This window comes from Aethalodelphis obliquidens, unplaced genomic scaffold, assembly GCF_003676395.1.
Source record: "Aethalodelphis obliquidens isolate GAN/ISIS:26980383/991018 unplaced genomic scaffold, ASM367639v1 scaffold15, whole genome shotgun sequence".
NCBI classification, from domain to species: Eukaryota; Metazoa; Chordata; class Mammalia; order Artiodactyla; family Delphinidae; genus Aethalodelphis; species Aethalodelphis obliquidens.
Window position 1 is genome coordinate 12,920,949 of NW_020837959.1, and position 10,584 is coordinate 12,931,532.

Consider the following 10,584-nt stretch of genomic DNA (forward strand, 5'->3'; position numbering starts at 1 on the left):
TGTTGGCCACTTTCCCCCCAAGCCAGCCATCCAGGCGAAGCCCAGGTCCAGGTTGTCACCCAGGCTAGACCAAGGGGAGGGGAAGGTGTGCTATCCAAGCAGAAACACGCTTCCAGAGAAGCAATGCACGTGGAGAGGGCTACGGTGCTCCCTGTTTTGCTTTCTGAAACGTATTTCTAGATCTTCATGATCTCAAAAACTTTATCACAAAGTGGATATATGCGTGCGTGTGTGCGTGCACGTGTGCGTGTGTGTGTGTTCATTTATGTGACGTGGCCTTCCAGTGTTGGGAAGTATTGGGACCAGAGTCTCAAGAAGTCTGAACATCCCTGCTCCTGTAGATTCAGATTTGACTCCATGAAACCAAAACAGAAACCTGAAGGCTAAATAGAGAACATCCAGCTTGAACTGGAGGGGCTGCGTGCCCAAAGCCATCCAGACATCAGTAGACTCTGGGTGCCGTAGCCTGGCCCCTGCCTGATGCTGGAAGAGCCACAGTCACACTCTTCTCTAAATTCAACTTTTTCACAGCCAACACGAACTTCTATATGAATGCCCGTTTCCCTTTTCTTCTGGTCTTCCATACATATTTTTTGAGAACATCCTATGCAGAGATACTACGTGGGCAGCTGGAGACCACCTCATACATTGCTGGTGGGGATGTTCACAGTGGTGCAGCTGCTGTGGAAAGGGTCTCGCAGGCGGTAAGTTTGACTACATTAGAATGAAGAACTATTGTTCACCAAAAAACTCTACAGAGACCGAGACAAACCACTAGCTGGCACACATACACACACACTCACACACAAACCTACCTATAACTGGAGAAAGACGTTGTATCCAGAATATACAAAAAACACACATGAATCAATACGAAAATGACAAATAATGAAGCAAAATGGACACAGGGTTTTGACCAAAGGGGAAACATGAATATCCAATTAAAATCTGAAAAAAATGACAAGCTTTTTAGTAATAATGGAAATGTAAATTAAAACCACAATGAACTACATTTTCCTGCTATCAGATTGGTAAATATTCAAATGCCTGATCAATGCCAAGTGTTGGTGAGGATGGTGGGCTGGCAAGAGTTCATGGTACAAACAATCTGGGAAACAATTTGACATTATCTAGGCATCTGGAGACATATATCCCCTAAAATCCAGCCTTTTCACCCTCATATATGAGAGGTAAGAAAAATTCTTGAATACTTGCATCAAGGACACATAAAAATAGTCATAGAAGCCTTTTCTGTAATAGGTAACACTAGAAACACCAAAACCAATGGTGGAATGAGTAAATAAGTGTGATGTATTCTTACAGTAGAATATTAGACAGCAGTGAAAAATTATAGCTACACGCATCGACATAAATGGATCTTAAAACTTAATGTTGATTTCCAACACCAAATAATAAAGAAATATATGCAGTTGATTCAATTTATATAAAGGTCAAAAATAGGCAAACCTAAAGAATTTATGCAACATAGATGGTGATACAGAAAGGCAGCATAAATGGATCCTCTTTTTATTCTTTTCCGCACTTGGAGGTCCTAAAGTGGGCATTCATTACCTACATAAGAAAAAAGATGTTTGATAGATATTCCTCCAGAGGTGTCACTAGTAGGAGGACTTGGTCCTTCTGCTGTTCCACTTCTCAGGGCCCCTCTTCTGCCCCTGACCCTGGACGCCATACTAAGACCTCTTACCCTCCGTGAAGTTTCTTTCTTTTGGCCTCTACGCGAGGCTTTAGGGTCTTGGGGAAATCTCAGTTTACACAGGACTTAACTGAGAGGAAGTGAGAAAAGACATGTGAAGTCACTCGTTCCTCTGGTTTGGGGAATGTTGTAGCAATGAGCAAGGAGATCTCTTCCTGGCACAGAAACATGGATACATTCAGCGGTTAAGTTCAAGAGGACCCCAGTGGTTTCTGAAACTCATGCATCTGAAACACAAGAGAACACTTTGAAAATGGGGACACTGCTTGTTCTTCCAACTACACTTTCCATTTTTTCTGGTTCTATTAGGGTCTGTTTTGCATATCAAAAGCTTGTCCTGTTGCTTCAGAGGCAGGAACTCTAGGAAGCTTAAACTAATCTTGCCTTGAAACCTAACAGTTTGATTCTTTACTTAGCACTGATATAAATCCACATCAGCTCATAATGAAAGTTGTTTCATTATATAAGAAATGGGAACCCTTCACCCTTCTGTATCTTTGATCTTGATATAGTTTTGGAGTGTTTTTCAGATATTTATATACATTTATTTTTAGTTATTTTAAGCACATCTTAAGGAATGCCTTTAATTTTTTAAAAAACATTTTTTATTATTGCAGAAGTTAAAGTATTAAGGAAATGTGTGTGTGTAGATTAGGGGTTCGCAATTGGGAGTGAACATGCTCCCCAGGGAACATTGGTAATGTCTGGAGACAATTTTGGTGGTCCCCACCGGGGAAGGAGTGCTACTGGCATCTAGTGGGTAAAAACTAGAGATGCTGCTAAACATCTGACAATGCACATAACGGGTCCTTGCAACAAAGAATATTCCAGCCGCAAACATCAGTAGGACAGATGTTGAGAATCGCTGGTCTATTTTGTTTTTCGACCGCACCGCACACCTTGCAAGATCTTTAGTTCCCTGACCAGGGATTGCACCTGAGCCCTCGACAGTGAAAGTGTGGAGCCCTAACCACTGGCCAACCAAGGAATTCCCTGAGAATCTCTGGTCTTGATACAGCTGATTGGTGTGCATGAGTTTTTTTGGGTTTTTTTTTTCTTCTGGTTTTTATTGTTTGTAAGAGACCCATTTTATTTAACACCTTTATTGGAGTATAATTGCTTTACAATGTTGTGTTAGTTTCTGCTGTATAACAAAGTGAATCAGCTATATGTATACATATATCCCCATATCTCCTCCCTTTAGCGGCTCCCTCCCACCCTCCCTATCCCACCCCTTTAGGTGGTCACAAAGCACCAAGATGATCTCCCTGTGCTATGCGACTGCTTCCCACTAGCTATGTTTTACATTTGGTGGTATATATATGTCCATGCCACTCTCTCACTTTGTCCCAGCTTACCCTTCCCCTGCCTGGGTCCTCAAGTCCATTCTCTAGTGGGTCTGTGTCTTTGCTCCCGTCCTGCCCCTAGGTTCTTCATAACCCTTTTCTTTTCTTTTTTTTTTTTTACATCCATATATATGTGTAAGCATATGGTATTTGTTTTTCTCTTTCTGACTTACTTGACTGTGTATGACAGACTCTAGGTCCATCCACCTCACTACAAATAACTCAATTTTGTTTCTTCTTATGGTTGAGTAATATTCCATTGTATATATGTGCCACATCTTCTTTATCCATTCATCTGTCAATGGACACTTAAGTTGCTTCCATGTCCTGGCTATTGTAAATAGTGCTGCAATGAACATTGTGGTACATTTTGGTACATGACTCTTTTTGAATTATGGTTTTCTCAGGGTATATGCACAGTAGTGGGATTGCTGGGTCATATGGTAGTTCTATTTTTACTTTCTTAAGGAACCTCCATACTGTTCTCCATAGTGGCTGTATCCATTTACATTCCCAGCAACAGTGCAATAGGGTTCCCTTTTCTCCACACCTTCTCCAGCATTTATTGTTTGTAGATATTTTGATGATGGCCAGTCTGACTGGTGTGAGATGATACCTCACTGTAGTTTTGATTTACATTTCTCTGATGACTAGTGATGTTGAGCATCCTTTCATGTGTTTGTTGGCAGCCTGTATATCTTCTTTGGAGAAATGTCTATTTAGGTCTTCTGCCCATTTTTGGATTGGGTTGTTTGTTTTTTGATATTGAGCTGCATGAACTGCTTGTAATATTTGGAGATTAATCCTTTGTCAGTTGCTTCATTTGCAAAAATTTTCTCCCATTTTGAGGGTTGTCTTTTCATCTTGTTTATGGTTTCCTTTGCTGTGCAAAAGCTTTTAAGTTTCATTAGGTCCCATTTGTTTATTTTTGTTTTTATTTCCACTTCTCTAGGAGGTGGGTCAAAAAGGATCTTGCTGTGATTTATGTCATAGAGTGTTCTGCCTATTTTTCCACTAAGAGTTTTATAGTGTCTGACCTTACATTTAGGTCTTTAATCCATTTTGAGTTTATTTTTGTGTACGGTGTTAGGAAGTGTTCTAATTTCATTCTTTGACATGTAGCTGTCCAGTTTTCCCAGCACCACTTATTGAAGAGACTGTCTTTTCTCCATTGTATATTCTTGCCTCCTTTATCAAAGATAAGGTGACCATATGTGCATGAGTTTATATCTGGGCTTTCTATACTGTTCCATTGATCTATACTTCTGTTTTTGTGCCAGTACCATACTGTCTTGATTACTGTAGCTTTGTAGTATAGTCTGAAGTCAGGGAGCCTGATTCCTCCAGCTCCATTTTTCTTTCTCAAGATTGCTTTTGCTATTCAGGGTGTTTTGTGGTTCCATACAAATTGTGACTTTTTTTGTTCTACTTCTGTGAAAATTGCCATTGGTAGTTTGATAGGGATTTCATTGAATCTGTAGATTGCTTGGGGTAGTATAGTCATTTTCACAATGTTGATTCTTCCATTCCAAGAACATAGTATATCTCTCCATCTGTTTGTATCATCTTTAATTTCTTTCATCAGTGCCTCATAATTTTCTGCATACAGGTCTTTTGTCTCCTTAGGTGGGTTTATTCTTAGATATTTTATTCTTTTTGTTGCAATGGCAAATGGGAGTGTTTTCTTAATTTCACTTTCAGATTTTTCATCATTAGTGTATAGGAATGCAAGAGATTTCTGTGCATTAATTTTGTACCCTGCTACTTTACCAAATTCATTGATTAGCTCTAGTAGTTTTCTGGTAGCATCTTTAGGTTTCTTTGTGTATAGTATCATGTCATCTGCTAACAGTGACAGTTTTACTTCTTCTTTTCCATTTTGGATTCCTTTTATTTCTTTTTCTTCTCTGATTGTTGTAGCTAAAACTTCCAAAACTATGTTGACAATAGTGGTGAGAGTGGGCAACCTTGTCTTGTTCCTGATCTTAGTGGAAATGGTTTCATGTTTTCAACACTGAGAATGATGTTTGCTGTGGGTTTGTCATATATGGGCTTTATTATATTGAGGTAAGTTCCCTCTATGCCTATGTTCTGGAGAGTTTTTATCATAAATGGGTGTTGAATGTTGTCAAAAGCTTTTTGTGCATCTATTGAGATGATCATCTGGTTTTTATCCTTCAGTTTGTTAATATGGTTTATCACATTGATTGATTTGCATATAATGAGGAATCCTTGCATTCCTGGGATAAACCCCACTTGATCATGGTGTATGATCCATTTAATGTGCTGTTGGATTCTGTTTGCTAGTATTTTATTGAGGGATTTTGCATCTATGTTGATCCGTGATATTGGTCTGTAGTTTCCTTTTTTTGTGATATCTTTGCCTGGTTTTGGTATCAGGGTGATGGTGGCCTCATTTAATGAGTTTGGGAGTGTTCCTGCCTCTGCTATATTTTGGAAGAGTTTGCAAAGGATAGGTGTTAGCTCTTCTCTAAATGTTTGATAGAATTTGCCTGTGAAGCCATCTGGTCCTGGGTTTTTGTTTCTTGGAAGATTTTTAATCACAGTTTCAATTTCAGTGCTTGTCATTGGTCTGTTTATATTTTCTATTTCTTCCTGGTTCAGTCTCAGAATGTTGTGCTTTTCTAAGAATTTGTCCATTTCTTCCAGGTTGTCCATTTTATTGGCATAGAGCTGCTTGTAGTAATCTCTCATGATCCTTTGTATTTCTGCAGTGTCAGTTGTTACTTCTCGTTTTTCATTTCTAATTCTGTTGATTTGAGTCTTTTCCCTTTTTTTCTTGATGAGTCTTGTTAATGATTTATCAATTTTGTTTATCTTCTCAAAGAACCAGCTTCTAGTTTTATTGATTTTTGCCATTGTGCCCTTCATTTCTTTTTCATTTATTTCTGATCTGATTTTTACGATTTCTTTCTTTCTACTAACTTTGGGTTATTTTGTTCTTCTTTCTCTAATTGCTTTAGGTGTAAGGTTAGATGGTTTATTTGAGATTTTTCTTGTTTCTTGAGGTAGGATTGTATTGCTAATAACTTTCCTCTTAGAATTGATTTGCTGCATCCCATAGGTTTTGGGTCATCACGCTTTCATTGCCATTTGTTTCTAGATATTTTTTGATTTCCTCTTTGATTTCTTCAGTGATCTCTTGGTTATTTAGTAGTGTATTGTTTAGCCTCTATGTGTTTGTATTTTTTACAGTTTTTTTTTTCCTGTAATTGATACCTATTGTCATAACGTTGTGTTCGGAAATGATACTTGATACGATTTCAATTTTCTTAAATTTACCAAGGCTTGATTTGTGATCCAAGATGTGAGCTATCCTGGAGAATGTTACATAAGCACTTGAGAAGAAAGTGTATTCTGTTGTTTTTGGATGGAATGTCCTATAAATATCAATTAAGTCCACGTTGTTTAATGTGTCATTTAAAGCTTGTTTTTCCTTATTTATTTTCATTGTGGATGATCTGTCCATTGGTGAAAGTGGGGTGTTAAAGTCCCCTACTATTATTTTGTTACTGTTGATTTCCCCTTTTATGGCTGTTAGCATTTGCCTTGTGTATTGAGGTGCTCCTATGTTGGGTGCATAAATATTTACAACTGTTATATCTTCTTCTTGGATTGATCCCTTGATCATTATGTAGTGTCCTTCTTTGTCTTGAAATAGTCTTTATTTTAAAGTCTATTTTGCCTTTTGCCTTATGTGAGAATTGCTAGTCCAGCTTTCATTTGATTTCCATTTGCATGGAATATCTTTTTCCATTCCCTCACTTTCAGTCTGTGTGTGTCCCTAAGTCTGAAGTGGGTTTCTTAGAGACAGCATACATACAGGTCTTGTTTTTGTATCCATTCAGCCAGTCTGTGTCTTTTGGTGGGAGCATTTAATCCATTTACATTTAAGGTAATTATCAATATGTATGTTCCTATTACCATTTTCTTAATTGTTTGGGGTTTGTTTTTGTAGGTCTTTTCCTTCTCTTGTGTTTCCTGCCTAGAGAAGTTCCTTTAGCATTTGTTGTAAAGCTGGTTTAGTGGTGCTGAATGCTCTCAGCTTTTGCTTGTCTGTAAAGGTTTTAATTTCTCCATCAAATCTGAATGAGATCCTGCCGGGTAGAGTAATCTTGTAGTTTTTCCCCTTTTATCACTTTAAATATGTCCTGCCACTCCCTTCTGGCTTGCAGAGTTTCTGCTGAAAGATCAGCTTTTAACCTTAAAGGGATTCCCTTGTATGTTATTTGTTGCTTTTCCCTTGCTGCTTTTAATTTTTTTTCTTTGTATTTAATTTTTGATAGTTTGACTAATATGTGTCTTAACATGTTTCTCCTTGGATTTATCCTGTATGGGACTCTCTGCAGTTCCTGGACTTGGTTGACTATTTCCTTTTCCATGTTGGGGAAGTTTTCAACTATAATCTCTTCAAATATTTTCTCAGTCCCTTTCTTTTTCTCTTCTTCTGTGACCCCTATAATTCAAATGTTGGTGCATTTAATGTTGTCCCAGAGGTCTCTGAGCCTGTCCTCAATTCTTTTCATTCTTTTTTCTTTATTCTGCTCTGCAGTAGTTATTTCCACTATTTTATCTTCCAGGTCACTTATCCATTCTTCTGCCTCAGTTATTCTGCTATTGATTCCTTCTAGAGAATTTTTAATTTCACTTATTATGTTGTTCATCATTGTTTGTTTGGTCTTTAGTTCTTCAAGATCCTTGTTAAATGTTTCTTGTATTTTCTCCATTCTATTTTCAAGATTTTGGATCATCTTTACTGTCATTACTCTGAATTATTTTTCAGGTAGACTGCCTGTTTCCTCTTCATTATCTTGGTCTAGTGGGGTTTTACCTTGCTTCCATCTGCTTCATATTTGTGTGTCTTCTCATTTTGCTTAACTTACTGTGTTTGTGGTCTCCTTTTCACAGGCTGCAGGTTCATAGTTCCTGTTGTTTTTGGTGTCACCCTCAGTGGCTAAGCTTGGTTCAGTGGGCTGTGTAGGGTTTCTGGTGGAGGGGACTGGTGCTTGTGTTCTGGTGGATGAGGCTGGATCTTGTCTTTCTGGTAGGCAGGACCGTGTCCAGTGGTGTGTTTTTAGGTGTCTGTGAACTTATTATGATTTTAGGCAGCATCTCTGCTAACAGGTGGGGTTGTGTTCCTGTCTTGCTAGTTGTTTGTCATGGGGTGTCCAGCACTGGAGCTTCTGGTTGTTGAGTGGAGCTTGCTGGTTGTTGAGTGGAGCTGGGTCTTAGCATTGAGACTGAGATCTCTGGGACAGCTCTCACTTATTGATATTACATGGGGCCGGGAGGTCTCCAGTGGTCCAATGTCCTGAACTCAGCTCTCCCACCTCAGAGGCTTAGGCCTGACACCCAGACAGAGCACCAAGACCCTGTCAGCCACGTGGCTGCTAGTATTGGAGGGTCTACTGCAGAGGCGGAGGTGGGTGTGGCTCACCACAGTGACAAAGACACTGGCAGCAGAATTTCTGGGAATTACTCCTTGGCGTGAGCCCTTCCAGAGTCCCTTTTGGTTTGTTTTGAATATTAGAGTCTGTTTTATGCTTTTAGGTTCCCTTCTACATAACAGACCTTTTGTTGTGGTGGTGGTTAGCCAAGTGGTTCAAGACTATGTTTCTGAACAATCAAGATATCTCTTTACCTAGTAGAACACCCTATTTGAGAATTTTTCCTTTTGTCCTACACTATTTCACCTGTTGTCTTAGCTGCGTAACCAAATTTAGCTGCATTAACTCTCTAGGAGTCATAGAGCTAAATGTGTTTCATTTTATATCACTGATGAAATTTAATTCAAAGACCTAGTGTGTATCAATGTCCCAGTGATTAAGGATTTCTCCTTTTTCCTTCAAAATCTAAGCATTTCCATTTCCCAAAGCAATCTAGTTGTGTTAATTTTGGATAATGCATGGAAAATATTCCAATTAAAAATAACCCAAAATCCATGTGAGTGTTAGTACTCAGGCTATAAGTAAACTAATCAGAGACCACAGCCGCTTCAGAAAGACAGTTATACTCTATGTAGCCTAAAATCAATTCTTTTATTTTGATTAACTCTTTTAGGGGGTCTGGTAGAATAGTCACCTGGGTCTCAGTGAGTTGAATAATTCAGATCATGGAAAATAGCACCAGAAAGACTTTAAGACGTTGTTTTGGACCACAGCCTCCATGTTAATCTTGATAAAAATAGTCTATGAAAGATTCACGGGACAGCTTTTTAAAACAGTGCAGATTTCCAGGCTTCACCTTGAGAGCCTCAGATTAGTAGGTCTGGGATGGGAGCCCAGAATACATAACAAGCCCCCCAAGGTGCTCCGAAGCAGGGTGAGAAGCCATGGTTTAGAACAGCGTGCTTAGGCTTCCTTTCTTTCCTGTCAGTAAGTTATTAAAGGCATTTCTCTTTCATGTCTGTCCTTTACTGCAGAGATATGTAATAATGATTTAAAGGAAGTAACCTTGATTAACCACTGCTGTGGAAATGTTTGGCCTCAGCACCACCTTTTTTGCCAAGGTAAAATAAAATTAGATGCTGCGTGTGAAAATGCTTTATAAATGGTAAAGGGGAAAATAAGCCTATTTTCATGCACTCAGCAAATAGCTTATATGTTACCTCTCACAAGACAAGGTGTTTAGAGGCATGACTAAGCAGAGCAAGCTACAGGGTATCGGGATGTGACTCTGCATTGTTCTCTCTCATTTAAACCTTTGGAAACAAGGAGTGGTCACAAGAGACTGACTGTTGATATTCAACAGCATGAAAGGAGCCCCCAGTTGAAAGAAGTTTTGAATCCTTGCAGTCTGTCAAAGTGGAAGGTCATCATTCTGCAGAAGACTCAGCAGAAATACGCAACCTTGCTAAGAGTACAACAGCAGATTTTTCCAGGAAGACTCACACATTTGGATTTAGAATGTTCTAGAAGCCTTGGGGGCCTGGCCTGGCCACTTACTCTCTTCAGTTCCACTCAGAAAATTACTACATGTCTGACCTTGACAAGATCCTTAAATCCTCTAATATTACTTCCCCCTTTTGTGGCAATGAGGACGATTGTTTTTACCTGAGACAGTTGCTATGAGGATTAAAAGAAATAATGTGTGATAAGAAACATCTACACAATACAGCACCTGTTTCCCTCTGCTTGAGACTATGTACCAGTGCATAGAATCGAGCAAGGCTCAAAAAGGACTGGGAAGCCATGTAGTACCTCAAATCCAATTTATTATTACACATCATAGCCAACTGTCATGGGAGCTTGACAGAGGGGTACTGAATATATGTAGTGCTAAAGGTCTAAGTGTCGTACTTGAAGTCATACTCAATCCACCTAGTCCATCTCGGTGAGGTCTCCTGCTCTGCCCTTCAACACCCACAAACACACACACACACACACACACACACGCACACGCACACGCACACGCACACACGCACACGTGGGGGGAGAAAGGAGAGAGAGGGAGAGGGCTTTGGTCTCATTCTCCCCAGCAAAGTCATTCCACTTTTGCAGT